Source organism: Podarcis melisellensis (genome assembly GCF_964234715.1).
Source record: "Podarcis melisellensis genome assembly, chromosome: 13".
Lineage (NCBI taxonomy): Eukaryota > Metazoa > Chordata > Lepidosauria > Squamata > Lacertidae > Podarcis > Podarcis melisellensis.
Window position 1 is genome coordinate 23,882,410 of NC_138545.1, and position 15,104 is coordinate 23,897,513.

At 45.0% G+C, this 15,104-nt stretch overlaps 1 long non-coding RNA gene across 1 annotated transcript; it reads right to left on the reverse strand.

The window, feature by feature from the left end:
- Nucleotides 1-230: 230 nt before the first annotated feature.
- On the reverse strand, nucleotides 231-14,973 carry LOC309355976. The gene is made up of 3 exons (XR_014162675.1): nucleotides 14,182-14,973; nucleotides 3,336-7,019; nucleotides 231-1,946 (listed from the first exon to the last, which is right to left on the reverse strand). It is a non-coding gene; the product is annotated as an uncharacterized lncRNA (long non-coding RNA).
- Between the last annotated feature and the right edge of the window lie 131 nt (nucleotides 14,974-15,104).

Genomic DNA, 15,104 nt, shown 5'->3' on the forward strand with positions numbered 1-15,104 from the left:
TCTCCATGTTTGTAAATTGGGAAAAAGGAGAGCAACTTACATACACGCATCATTTTTATTTGTATAATTAAAATCGTGCTAAAGGTGGCTTACAACATAAAAAAATACATAATAACAAATGTAACAAAAGTAATCATAAACAATAGACAAAATACCATAAGGACAAAACCAAACTGCTACATAAATCATAAGTTCTAAAATAAAGCTACAAAAAATTACAATAACAGCAAACAAAAAACAAAACACATGTCAACAAAACAACAGAAACAATACTCCAGCCCAACACCTTGCAATTAATTGCTTTTAGCACCCATATTACAGACAGGGCTGACAAGAGTAATATATGGTCTGAATATACACAATGCTCCCACCTAGTTGAATCTGGGCCTGGTCAATGCCTTGGAACCACATGTAAGCTGCTTTGATGGCAGAAATACAGCAAATAAAGACAAAAAACACAACACCCCTGCAGTGTAGTTCACTACTATAACCCTGCTGAACGTTAGAAGACTATGTTGAAATATAGTAGCCTTTATAAGCCCTGCAATGTGATTTTTCGGGCTAGAGGAGGGGTTACTTCAATTGCACCCTCAAATATCCTCCCCAGCAACCCAGCAGTCAGTTACATGGAAACTTCATAGACTTGCATACAAATTGCACCTGGGCATATTTCCAAAAAAGGTACCTCAAGTAAGACTCCAAGTTAGAGCAGGAATGCTATCTCGTATACTATTATTTTGCAAATCCCTCAGCTTCCGGGTGTGTTAACATACACACATCAGGGATACGCCACAACATTTTGTTGCAGGGCCCTGCTGGTATGATTGCTACTCTGTCAAAGCCCCGTTATGTATAAACAGGTTGTTCCATTTAAAAGCTGCCCGCTTTTAAAACGATTTAACTCTGACACTGATAATAAGCAAATAAATACACAACAATATTTGTAACCGTGCGACCTGAATCTTGCAGGAGGCTGGCAGCTTATGAGATTGGTACAGTTGGCAAGCCCCTCTGGCTTAGTGGTGAGTGACTCCGTGACCCCGAGTTGGGCAGCAGGAGTTAATTCCTCCCTCGTGCAAAAACGGATGTTTCGAGTGAGGGAGGATTTCATCCACCTCTGGCAAACGCTCCCACCTGGGCTTAAAAGTCTGGCAGGCACAGGAGGAAGCTGGTGAAGGAATGAAGCAACCACTGTGTGCATGCATGCACGTACACACACACACACACACAACCCTTCCCACCCCACGCCATCTGCCCGTTCCCAAATCGGAGCAAGGTGAGCACTCCAAGGGGCTTCCCCCCCCATCAGCTTTGATCCCAGGGCAGCCCGAGGGTGCAAGAGGAGTGGAATAGATCCGGCTGTGGTCTGCTGTTCCTGGCTGCTTGCCACTTGGTGCCAACACGTTTCCAGGCTCAAAGCCAGTTCCTTTTGGACTCATACACCACCACCCCCTTCCCCAAATTGCCATGGAAACCATCCCCACAGCGAGGCCTATCCAGATTCCCTTCCTCATCCACCCTTTCGAAAGGTTCTCTCTCCTCCACCCCACCCCCGCATGAGAGGCCTTCCCTCAGCGGAGGACCCCCTTGACAAGTCGCTGGGAAGCTCCAGGGCCAGACCTAAGCTGAGAAGAATAGGATAAGGGGGCTGCTGTTTGTCGAGCCTGCCAGCCCCACGCCTTGGCAGGCCAGCCCTGGCGCACAATAGGGCATTGAGAAGTCTTTTCGCTCGCTCTCCTGCGCACACACACACCCCTTCATAGCGCTTGGCATCAGATCTTTTGTTCTCTTCACTGGGAAAAGTCGCCTTACCCAGAGCCCTGGCTCGGTGACCAGCCAAAGCCTCACACGGGTGGGAGGTGGGAGGAAGTCAGGAACGGAGGATCTTTGCAAGGGCAGCTGCTAACTGTTCCCTCCGTTGAGAGCCAGCCCTTGCCTTGCTGTGCCTGTTGAGAGGGGTTCAAAAGAAGAAGCTCAACAGGTGAAGTTTTCCTCAAGAATACACCTGTTGAATTGCTACCTCTTAAGGGCTTGGCTGTTCAAGGCACAGAGAGATTTGCCTCCTCACACACACACCCCCCCCCCAAAGCATTACTCCTCAAAGAGATCTTTCCCGTGCCCAGCAAAAACAGAGGATCTCATAAGGATGCAGGCATAGGCAAACTCGGCCCTCCGGATGTTTTGGGACTGTATTTCCCATCATCCCTGACCACTGGTCCTATTAGCTAGGGATCATGGGAGTTGTAGTCCCAAAACATCTGGAGGGCCAAGTTTGCCTATGCCTGGGTTAGGGGAAAGGCCTCCACATTACCTGCACTGCATAAGGCAAGACTCTCTAAGTGCTTGTGCACTCTGTTAAATATTTGGATCTAGAATATCCCTTGGGGCACTCTGCTTCTTCAACATACTTTCACTCAAGGAAGCATGTCTGTTGTGGACGGAACACCAAGAGAGCAAGAATTATGTGTAAATAAGCACATTCCTGTACTCTGTGTTAGAGTACAGCTACCACTTGCCGGGTCTATGCTTCCAGTTATTAATAAGGATTAGAATTCACCTATGCAGGAGTTAATTGCCAAAGTTTGAAAAAGCTGCTTTCTATCCCTCTTTCACTATTAAAGAGTGCTTAAAAGGTATTCAGGAGTGGTTCATTGGGACGGGATCTTAAAATCACTTGACACGGAGTCCTGGCTCCCAGACAGTTTCACTCTTCAAATAATTAACGGGCATCTTGTAAATGCTTGTTGAGAACAGGGCACATGAGCTGCTGCATCTTATTCCCACCCCCTGGCAAAAGCTCCTCTTTCCCTCGCGATTGTTAAAAGCGTAGGAGCGCTGCTTTCCTTTGCGTCGGACTCGCCCAGGCTTAAATGGAGCTCAGGAGTGCCAAGTCAAAGACCTCGACCCTCCGCTGGGAATAGGGAGAAATTAAACTTAGTTCACATTTAAAGGAGGACCTCCTACCTCATTCTCTCTCCTCCCCAAAGAACGCATGAACACAAGAACAGCCATACACTTCTCCAAGTTTTGCAGTGCCGGCTAATAATATATACCAAAGAGGCATAGACCAGCTAGGACGAAGCGTGCATAAAAATGAATAGATCGGTGAAAACAACATATCAAAAATGCATTCGATTGGGGAAAACTGCTCTGCAATAATTGGCAAAATTGCACCCCAACATAATAACAACAATCATAATTTTATTATTTATACCCCTCCCATCTGGCTGGGTTTCCCCAGCCACTCTGTGTATATTAAGAAATGATTATATTAGGGTAAAAATTCATAGTAAAATGCTAGTGAATTTTCATGAGGAATTAAAAAAACAACCAACCTGATGTGGGAATGTGGGAGCACTGAACTTAAAGATTGCAAAAATGAAATACTGCCAGAAATCGAAATTGGCACATTTGCCCATCGCTGCCCTTCATTTCCTTCACTAAACCTTGTAGGCTAATGGACCTCAGTTATTTACTTATTTCATAAAATTTATACACCGCTTGGCTGTAAAAAGAGTCAAAGTGGTTTACAAAAGATAAAAGAGTAAAATCAAGAAAAATGGACAACATGCCCATTAATTTCAATGGGTCTCTTCTGATTATGCCTCACACTGAAATACAACCCAATGGGGCTTGATAGAAGGAGGATTTCCCACCCTTGCGATAGGTTCATACTTTCCAGCCTGCAGATGCTAAAATAATAAGCCCGTTATTTAATCTGGAACAATTTACTGTCACCTGTTGCCATATTCAAACCACGCACCCCTGTGTGGATATACGACCCTCACTTTATAGGAACACAGTGGAAGGGTTGGGGAAGAATACACCCACAGCAAAGTGATTAAGAGGAGCTGAAATCTAATCCATGTCCAGTATCTTGGTGTTACACTGTGTACCCCTTGGCTGCCAAACCACCCACCATGATGCATAGCTAAGCCCAACGTTACCAATCCAAGCCTGGAAGAGAGCCCTGGAGTCCGCACACACACAAAAACACCTGCACTACCCACTAGGTAACACTCTCCCATCCCAGGGAACTCAAGGGATGAATTTCCCATCTTTCCTTCTGTTGATCCCACTTCCTCCTGTTTCATCCAAGTGCCCAGGGGAGTTTCAAGCATCTCACTGCCTCCCACTCTTCCTCCAATAAAAATGCCCCTTTTTATGCCTTGGGAACAGATGGGCTCATGTAGACCAGAGGAGGGATTAGCTCTGCCCATTGCCCCGCGTGGGGGGTTATGTGTGTTTGGGGCCCCATTTTAAAGGGCTGGTGTCTCCCACGCCCCATGCCTGCTCTGGTGTCTCTTTAAATCAATCCTTGTTTGCCTCACATGCTCTGCCAAGTGTCCTATTTTTAGAGACGCTCCTTGTCTCCGATCCGACCCCCCTCGACTTGTTTTGCAGCTTCCCCTGCCAGCCTCTCTGAGCCTGAGCCAAGGGGGTGGGAGAGGCCAGTGCCAACCGCATTACCCACCTTAACGCTGCCCCCTCCGTCTCCATGTCTCTGCATCCCACCCTCCACGTGTCCCTGCCACACTGGCCAACTGCCAGGAAGTCCACCTTGAGGGCTGGGTCTATTGCACACACAGCCCGTTCCCCAGATAGCCCTTGGCTGCTCCCTCTTTTCCAAATGTAGCCCAAGCCACTCACTCTTTACTAAGGACTGCTTGCACGCCCCGCTTCCTTTCAAATCCGCCAGGGAGGAGGTTCCACCACAAACCATGTATTGTTGTGTGTCCTGTAGAAACCAGAGGCCTTCTCTTTTCTTCGGGTGCTCCCCTTTGGAGCTAAAGAGCAAGAGGAGGAGGAGGAGAGAAAAGAGCAGAGTCCAGCTGAGGCGGGCTTCTGTTGCATTGCAGGCCAGGAACAAAATGTCCCAGAAGCGAGTCCAAGAAGAAGAGAAAAAAGTGGGGTGGAAGGGTGCGAGGAAGAGAGAAAGAAGAGCGAGGAATTCTCTCCAAAGTCTAGGTTGGTGTTTCCGAGAAGAGACACGAAGGTCCAGATTCCAACTCCAAAATCAGATGTTGACAATGAGAAGCAGGGCCGCCCCTACTACTAGGCTTATCGGACACATGGCCAAGGATTTATTCCCCACTGGCTGGGTGATGCCATTTGGGTTTTCTAACTCAAGTGCCAAAATATCTAGATGGCCTCTAGTCCAGCGTTCAAATTACAGAAGGGATGGAGGGGTATTTTTGTGGTAGTCCCCTTAGTAACACTTCTGTAAAACTATGGGAGTGCTTGATTCAGATAAAATTAAAGGGAAATCAAAGGGTGGGCCTTGTGGATTTCATCAAGTCCAACCTCCCCACCACCAATAATTCCAGCCCTGCTCCCATTGCTAGGGGTGTTCATTTGCAAACCAACTTTTGTTTAAGTGCTTGACATGTTTTATATTGTTTTTTAGGTCTTATCTCATCCTGTGGTATTTTATATGAATGTGTCATTTACAAATATTCAAATAAATAAAAATAAACATCCACTTCCTTCAGAAAAAAAAATCCAAATATTGTGTGCGTTCACACCTCTCAGAATCATTCAGTGATGGACCGGGAGACATGAGGGTCACCTGCGTTTATACTTTGTTACTGAGTGAGCACTGAGAAACCAGTCGTGGCAACTCAGCAGCACAGTGCTGATTGTGTGAACTGCCTACACTGAAAAGTGTTTGGTTCAAAGAGTGTCTGGTGTAGGCAACCTCTTTCTGTAATGGAGAGACGATGAAGGCTTATTAATGAGGAATTTTTACATTGACTACTTCAGCTCATAGCGACTTACGGTGAAGAAAAATCCTCCTTAAAAATTATAGCACAAAATAAAACTTCAGAAGAATGATAATAAGCACAAACTCCCTGGCTTAACAACCAAGTTCCAACCCACCATAGCTTACTGGCTCAGTGTAGTAATTCACAGACTGTGTGCCATGAAACAACTGCCACAGTGATAATTATTAAATCATGAGGGACTTTTTATGAGCCTAAAACACCCATTCACAGGGGAGGCTGCCCACTGTCTCTCTGTATGATTTACTGCTCTGGCCTTGCCTTCTTTAAATCAGCTTCTCATGGAAAGGAGTCAGGGCTGGAACAATAAATTCTGCTGCACCTCTGCATCAGAAGGTGTACTCCCTTGTGGACAGATGCAACAAAATTAGAGGAAGCTGCCTGGTGTGTCTCTGTGTAACACAGTGCTCTGAGCCTTCCAATCAGAAAACTTGCTCATAAAAGGGACTGATACAGAATCACAGGGGTGCTCTCTGCTACGAGTAGTTCACTCTCCCTCTTAAAAACCAAACTTTTCTCAGGTACAATAGTGGAATGTGCTTATTTCAATTCAGGTAGAAAAGTGTTCTCCTCAGCTCTCAAGAAATTGCTGGCTTGCTAAAAAGCCTGCTGAAAGGTATAAAGCCTTACATTGTTTTCTGAGGAACAACAGTGAAGAGTATTTGCTCACCTCAGGAGGAGGTGAATTCCAGGAGGCCACTACTGTGATGTTCCAGTCCTCACTTCTTTCAGCCATGGGGCCTTCTGTTTGGTGGAGATATGGGCAAGAGAAAAAGAATGGGACCACATCCCAGGTGTTTTCATACCAGATACTGCATCCCTCAAGTGTAAAACAGCTCTTTGTGAACTTGCCCACTGCCAGATATATCTATATCCGTATTTGTGTGTTTCTAGATGCTTTGGTGCCAGAAGCAGGAAGCCCCCAAGATGGTAAAAATCTAAACTAAATAACTAACAATTCCCTGCCCTTTTATGGTACCCAGAACTCTGCTGCTAAAGTCAGGCTGTCTTGTCCCGGTGTCTGGTGTCCTCTGAGGCTGAGATCTGCATTGTTCCATAAACCTGACTGAAAGGAATATGAGGCTGAATCATTTGAATTCTAAACTTTTAAATACATAATTTGCACCGTGACGCCACTGCTACCAATCCTCAGAATGCTTCAAATGGGCTTTTAATATGGTTGCTTCATTGGACTTTTGTTCATGTCATCTTGATCTCTTTTTTGTGGTAATAAACCTTGCAAATAAAAAAAGAATGAAAAAATGAGGTATACGTTTGTTTTGTCTCGCTTTAAAAAGAATTCGCTACAGACGATACACTCTTTGTGCTAAGTTCCCAATGCGAGTGACGCTGAGGCTCCACAGCTGCCCTCAAAAACCGACTGCCTGAAATCTCAGATATGTGGCAGTAGGGGTGAAGAGGGAGCTGATCCTAGTTACTCACTAGTGAAGGGAAAGCATTTTTCGCATGCTCAGGGATAATGCATATACCTATGAAATCATGTAGGCCAGGCCTGATGCCATGCTACAGTCAAGATGTGGCATGATTTGGGGCTAAACTCCACTGGACTTTAAATGTGTCTTTGCAACAGCAGCCTTTGACACCATCGACCATAACATCCTTCTGGACTGTCTTGAGGGGCTGGGAGCTGGGGGCACTGTTATACAGTGGTTCCGCTCTTTTCTCCTGGGCCATGTCCAGAAAGTGGTGTTGGGGGATGAGTGTTCAGACCCCTGGGCTCTCACTTGTGGGGTGCCTCAGGGCTCCATCCTCTCCCCCATGCTTTTTAACATCTACATGAAGCCACTGGGAGAGATCATCAGGGGGTATGGGCTGGGTGTTCATCAAAATGCAAATGATACCCAGCTCTACCTCTCTTTCAAATCAGAACCAGTGAAGGCGATGAAGGTCCTGTTTGAGTGCCTGGAGGCAGCTGCAGGATGGATGGCGGATAACGGATTGAAGTTTAATCCTGACAAGACAGAAGTACTGTTTTGGGGGGATGGGGCAGGGGGGGGGACTCCCTGGTCCTGAATGGAGCAACTGTTCCCCTGAAGGATCAGGTGTGCAGCCTGGGAGTCATTTTGGACTCACAGCTGTCCATGGAGGAGCAGGTCAATTCTCAATTCTGTGTCCAGGGCAGCTGTCTACCAGCTCCATCTGGTACACAGGCTGAGACCCTACCTGCCCACGGACTGTCTCACCAGAGTGGTGCATGCTCCAGTTATCTCCTGCTTGGACTACTGCAACATGCTCTACATGGGGCTACCTTTGAAGGTGATCCGGAAACTACAACTAATCCAGAATGCGGCAGCCAGACTGGTGACTGGGAGCAGCTACCAAGACCAAGATCTTGAAAGATGTACATTGGCTCCCAGCACGTTTCTGAGCACAATTCAAATGTTGGTGCTGACCTTTAAAGCCCTAAACGGCCTTGGCCCAGTATACTTGAAGGAGCATCTCCACCCACATCGTTCAGCCTGGACACTGAGGTCTAGCACTGAGGGCCTTCTGCCGGTTCCCTCACTGCGAGAAGCCAAGTTACAGTGAACCAGGCAGAGGGCCTTCTCGGTAGTGGCACCCACCCTGTGGAACAACGTCCCATCAGATGTCAAAGAAATAAACAACTATCTGACGCTTAGAAGACATCTGAAGGCAGCCCTGTTTAGGGAAGTTTTTAATGATTGATGTTTTAATGTATTTTTAATCTCTTGTTGGAAGCTGCCCAGAGTGGCTGGGGAAACCCAACCAGATGGGTGGGGTATAAATACAGTGGTACCTCTGGTTACGAACTTAATTCGTTCCGGAGGTCCGTTCTTAACCTGAAACCATTCTTTACCTGAGGTACCACTTTAGCTAATGGGGCCTCCCGCTGCCGCCACGCAATTTCTGTTCTCATTCTGAGGTAAAATTCTTAACTCAATGTACTACTTCCGGGTTAGCGGAGTCTGTAACCTGAAGTGTTTGTAACCCAAGGTGTTTGTAACCCGAGGTACCACTGTAAAAAATTGTTGTTGTTGTTGTTGTTATTATTATTATTATGCCTTTAAGGTTTGTTTAAAAGGCAAATTGTATCAGCTCTGTGCACATGAGAATTACCTGGATCAGAGCAGGCATACGAGAAAGCAAATTTGACACTTTCCTTCCCTGCTAACACAACCCTGAAGAAAACCCATCCTCTGAAGGATCACCAAGGGTGCTTCGAGACAAGCTGTGTATTGAGAATTCACCCTGATATGTTTGCAGGGAGATTAGATGACATGTTGGCTATTCATCCTTTATGTGGAGAGAGTGGCTGACATTCTGTCAAAACAAGTGCGATCTCACACCCTTTTTTTGTCATTTTCCTTATTGCAAAGAAGCCTGATCTATGGGGGAAGTGACTTGGTTGTGCAGGAGTCCCAAATAAACTGTAATAGCACAACCTGAATTTGCCAGTGTAGGATGGAATCCCGCCCGAAAACAGCGACTAACTGGAAGCGCCCCAAAGCAAATATCAATGAATTGGAGGATTTGCCCCACTAATATCACCAAGAGGGGCTTCCAGTCACTATTTTCAAATGGTATCCCATCACATCCCAGCAAGCTGCCCAATTCTAGCTGATTTGGGGCTCTTGTGAAACAAACTCATTTCTCCCAAACAACTGACTTTTTTTGCAGAACAGAAGGGAAAATGCCCTGGAAAGTGTGATGCAACACTTTGCTTGATGATGCAAGGCTGCCTAATCTCTCCTAAAACAAATCAGGATGAAGGCTCATTAAAGAGGTTGTCTGGAAGCGACCCAAAGCAAGTATCAACTTTGGAAGAGGGGTGTTGCTTTAGACCACAGCAGGGGAGCCACTGGGTTCGGACACTGGAAGGAAGGGGAGAGAGAACTGGGGGGTTGGCACCCTCTGTCTTCTGAAGGTGTTAAAGGGTTAAAGGCCCTCCTCCATGCCTGTTCTGATTCCATTAATCTGAGTCGCTCTCCAGCTGATGTTATTTGCACTAGATAGATAGGATAGATGATAGATAGATAGATAGATAGATAGATAGATAGATAGATAGATAGATGATAGATAGATAGATAGATAGATGATAGATAGATAGATAGATAGATAGATAGATAGATAGATAGATAGATGATAGATAGATAGATAGATGATAGATGATAGATAGATAGATGATAGATAGATTAGATAGATAGATGATAGATAGATAGATAGATAGATAGATAGATATAGATAGATAGATAGATGATAGATAGATAGATGATAGATAGATAGATAGATAGATAGATAGATAGATAGATAGATAGATAGATGATAGATAGATGATAGATAGATAGATAGATGATAGATAGATAGATAGATAGATAGATAGATAGATAGATAGATAGATAGATGATAGATAGATAGATAGATAGATAGATAGATAGATAGATGATAGAGATAGATAGATAGATAGATAGATAGATAGATAGATAGATAGATAGATGATAGATAGATAGATAGATGATTGATTGATAGATAAGATAGATAGATAATAGATAGATAGATAGATGATAGATAGATAGATAGATAGATAGATGATAGATGATAGATAGATAGATAGATAGATAGATAGATAGATAGATAGATAGATGATAGACAGACAGACATATATGAGAGAACCCTGTATTTTGGATGCCCTGATGCGTTTAACTTCACATTGGAGTCACATCCATACATTGGAGTCACATCATTTAAAGCAAATGGCTTCTCCAAAAAAAACCCCTGAGAACTGTAGTTTACCCCTCACAGAGCTACAATATCCAGCACCCTTAACAAAGCCCAGTTCACAAGATTCTTTGGAGAAAGTCATGGGCTTTAAATGTCTGCTGTGGCTACAGTGTGGACCTCAATTCATATTTCAGCTCCACATTGATAGCAAGTTGGGGTGGTATGGGTTAGGGGCTCAATACCAACAGTCAACCAATGCCATTCTTAGGTTGCTAAGCAAAGTATTTCAGCAGGGAAAAGGAAAAGTTTGTAAAGGGTGCTGGATGTCGGGTTGCACCAACACCAGAGAGTTAGTAGCAGCTATGTATAGCAGCGCTCTCTCTCTCTCTCTCTCTCTCTCTCTCTCTCTCTCTCTCTCTCTCTGTGTGTGTATGTGTGTGTGTGTGTGTCTTGTGATCCTTCACTAGGATTAGTCCAGGATGCAAGCAGTACAGGGCCCAACTGGTTTGACCAGCTAGACTTGCCCAAAGAATGTGCCAGGCAAAACAGTCCCACCCAGCCCTGCCAGAAAAAGCAACATTTAAGTGGGTGGGTTAGGAACAGGACGCAGCCACTAGCTGTGAACTGAGAAAAGTTAGGAAGCTGGGAGAGAAGCAGCTCTCTGACACTCACGGCTGCGGAAAAGAGGTTATGCTTCGAAATGTAGTCACACAGAGTTCACTCTGTGGGCTGCTTTACGTGGGCACAAGAGAGGCACAGCGTCTCTCTTATCGTAACAACCGTGCACAGCCGTGCTGTAGTGGCAGCAACCTACTGGGGTAGTAAAAGATTCCAGCATCCTATTGTTTTCACTGCATTTGCAGGAGTGCAAAAACTGGGGCAGATGTCATCTAGCACCTGATAGATGACAATAAAGTGGGGCTCTATTGAGAGCAGTGACACGGATCACTGGGGAGACCCTGGCTATTGGCTTGAGTGTTTTATCCTAGGGCAGGATTGTGGAAAATGTGTGTACAAGGCCACATAGCAGTTTTTGTTTTGGTTACACGACACTCAAGGCAGTATGTGCAGTCCTGCCCCCATCTTCTGTCCTTACAATAGTCCTGTGAGTAAGGTTAAGTTGAAAGACAGTGACTGGCCCATGGCCCACCTGTGAGCTTTGCAAAAGAACAAGGAATTTCCTTCATAATATTTATTTATGGTATTTACATCCTGCTACTCAAGGTAGTTGTGTGTGTGTGTGTGCACGCGCGCACACACACACACGGAATACTCAAGGCGGAGACAAATAGAGACAGACAGACACATACACACACACACACAAACACACACACACACAAGACTAGTTTTGTATAGATAACACATACAAAACTACAGTTCAAAAGCAACCGCAACAAATCCATAGCAGTAATAAAACAGCACTAAAACAGAGGCTCTAATTTATAAAATAGAACAACCTCAAAAAGAGTCCCACTAAGCATCAAGAAAAGAAGGGTCCAAACAAACCTCCTTTGGAAAGCCAAAGAAAGGGATGGGTCTCCCCAGAGAACTGCCTCCCTGCCCAGGATATTCTGGGCCTTGGCTTTTCAGTTCTCTCCCTCAATCTCTGCCTCCTTCCCTAATTTGCAACAGAAAAGAGGAAGGAAAAATACAAGCTAATGTGAATAATTTTAAAAAGAGGGAGACCTTTGCCAGCTGATGTGGAAAATAAGAATATCCCATCAATTTAAACGTATACATTAATATAAGCAGTCCAAACAGGGGCCTAAATGAAACTGGGGTGATTGTAAGAAAGGGCGGTGAGATCTTCAAACCACCGGGTGATAGATGATGGGTGTTCATCCTTCCAGATAGCTGGTCCATCCATCCACTGCTTGGATGCAGCTTTTGCCTGCACTGCAACATTGTCCCTAAAATGCAGGTCTTTTCCCCACAGAGCTGAATGGAGCTCATAGATTTATGTGGTGCAAAATAAAGGAGACCCTTTGAGATGTGACTCCTTTGAGATATGAACTGAACCTACCCCATGCCTTTGGTGACTCCAGACATTAAAAATCAAGGCTGCATTCCAGGTTCTGTGTTTTGAGCATGACTTTTTGCAACCAAATGCTGGGAACTATCCGTCCCCGCCCCCCCCCCCCGGTAAGGTTAGTCAATCTGGCTCAGAAACGTGCTTAACCTCAAAATTATTGCAACAGAACTAACCAAGGTAGATAAGGGGAAAGATACAGGCACCCTGCTACACAGTTGCTCATTTTTTAAAATAAATAAATAAAACAAACCTGCTCCTATCTCCCAGTATTCTGGCCTGTGAATGTAACTACACTGGTGTAATTAATAATAATAATAATTTATTATTTATTATTTATATCCCGCCCATCTGGCTGGATTTCCCCAGCCACTCTGGGCGGCTTCCAACTGAAGATTAAAAACAGTACAGCATCAGACATTAAAAACTTCCCTAAAGAGGGCTGCCTTCAGTTGTCTTTTAAAAGTAAAATAGTTGTTTATTGCCTTGACATCTGCTGGGAGGGCGTTCCACAGGGCAGGTGCCACTACCGAGAAGCCCCTCTGCCTGGTTCCCTGTAACCTTACTTCTCGCAATGAGGGAACCGCCAGAAGGCCCTCGGAGCTGGATCTCAGCTGAACGATGGGGGTGGAGACGCTCCTTCAGGTATACAGGACCTTGGCACTTTTTTTAAAAAAAAGAGGGGGACCCTCAGTAAAATTATTGGTCTATCAAGCTGAACAATTTCTGCACTGACTAGCAAGGGATCTCCAAGATTCCAGACAGGGACATTCCCAGCCCTAAATGGAAAAGCCGGGGTTGAACCTGAGATCTTCTACATTCATAGCAGATGTTCTACCTCTGAGCTAATATCCTTCTCCATGAAACAGGAGAGTTTGCCTGAGAACCCCTTTGCATCTAACAGTAAGCAAAACCATGGTTTATTATTAAAAATAATTTGATTATTTCGTGCAAACAATGCACAGCTTACACCAGTGGTTTAACTTGGATAAAGGCAGCTTCCTAAATTCCTGTATTTGCTTTCAAAAATTAAAATGTATACTCTCCTGCTTTGAAAGGCTTTCGTCTTCCCAGTTATAGACATGGGCGCAGTGAGGAATTTTTTTTTTGGGGGGGAGGCTTTTGTTAGTGGGGCAGAACCTCAGATTTGCATTGATTTTGATTTGATTGCCCCCCCCCCCCAGCTATGTCCATGGTTATGGATGCTGTTGGATATATGGCTTGGGGGTGAACCCAGCAGGGTGGGGGAAGACCAACTGAATTTGGCAAGATGGTTGCTTTAAGACACAGTTAAATAATTTTAGGCTCTGGGTGTTGATGGTCTTATGGAGAAGAGTTCTATAGATCATAACGTATATTACTTCAACCCACTTCAACATGCGCAAAACAAGCTCTGTTGCATTTGGCCCCCCCACCCTTTTCAAAAGAAAAATTAAACACAGGTGTATTTTTTCCAAATGTTGAAACAGAACAACATTTCATTTCAAATCCATCTCTGATACCAACATCAGAATCCTAAAATGCTCAGGCTCAACATTTGGTGAACTTCCAAGAGGAAGAGAGTTTTAGAGCTGGGAATCGACCACCATGAAATCGCTGTTTGTTTGAAGGCACGTGTGGATTTTAAAGCTTCAAAATCCTTCACTGGGAGTCAGTAGTGGAACTTACCTCTGAATAAACATGCATTGCAAAGAGGGATTTTTCTTGTCTCATCTGACTGCAAGCTTTGATGGGCAGATTGAAGCTGCAGACCAGAGAGACATGCTTGGCAGCATTCAGCGAGTTGATGGTTAAGTTGAAATCTGACTCTGGATCTTTTATGTTGACCCAGGTTCATCATAGGGGGGGAGGATAATTGGTACCCTGTAGTTAACTTTAAAAAAGCAAGAGGAGGAAGAAGAGTTATACCAAGACGCCAAGCCTGCTAGGAAATCAAACCACCTCTCCTGGAACCCTTTTTCTTTGAGAGCACGTAAGAGCATGTGCAGAGTGTTTCCTGAAACCTAGAGAGGAATACTGGTCAGTCCCCCCCCCCCGCAAATAACATATATCTGACAAATGCAGGGGGTGCTACTTCAATATAGATTTTGAAGAATCACCTATTTTAAAGATCAAGCGCTGCCTGCTACCTAATCTCAAGATTTGTGAAGATGGGCTCCGGTTGCTAACAGCTGAGCGGACATGCATTTTGCACATGCTCGGCAGTGCCGCCTCTTCCACGTTTTCCGGGGCTCCCATTCCAAAATAGCTGCTGCTTCTGTGCCTGAGCTGAGCCTGGCGCTTAACTGGAGCTCTGTAATCCTCGCTGAGATTACTGCAAGGGGAGACGAGATCGGTTGTGTGACTGAGCGATTATTATTTTATTTCATTATTAGTTCCGGATTAACTACTACAGGTTTTGTTTTGGCTGTTCGCTGCTTTCGGGAACGCCCCCTAGGGTTGGCCATAGGTTGCGGTGGGGGAGGGATTCGAGGACCTTTGCCCTCTAGGGGGCGCAGGGTCTCCGCTCCCCACACATTGTTTCGCCCCATTTTGCATTTGCACGTACATTCTTTTTAAAAGTATACTGCGCTCGAACCGAATCTGGGTGT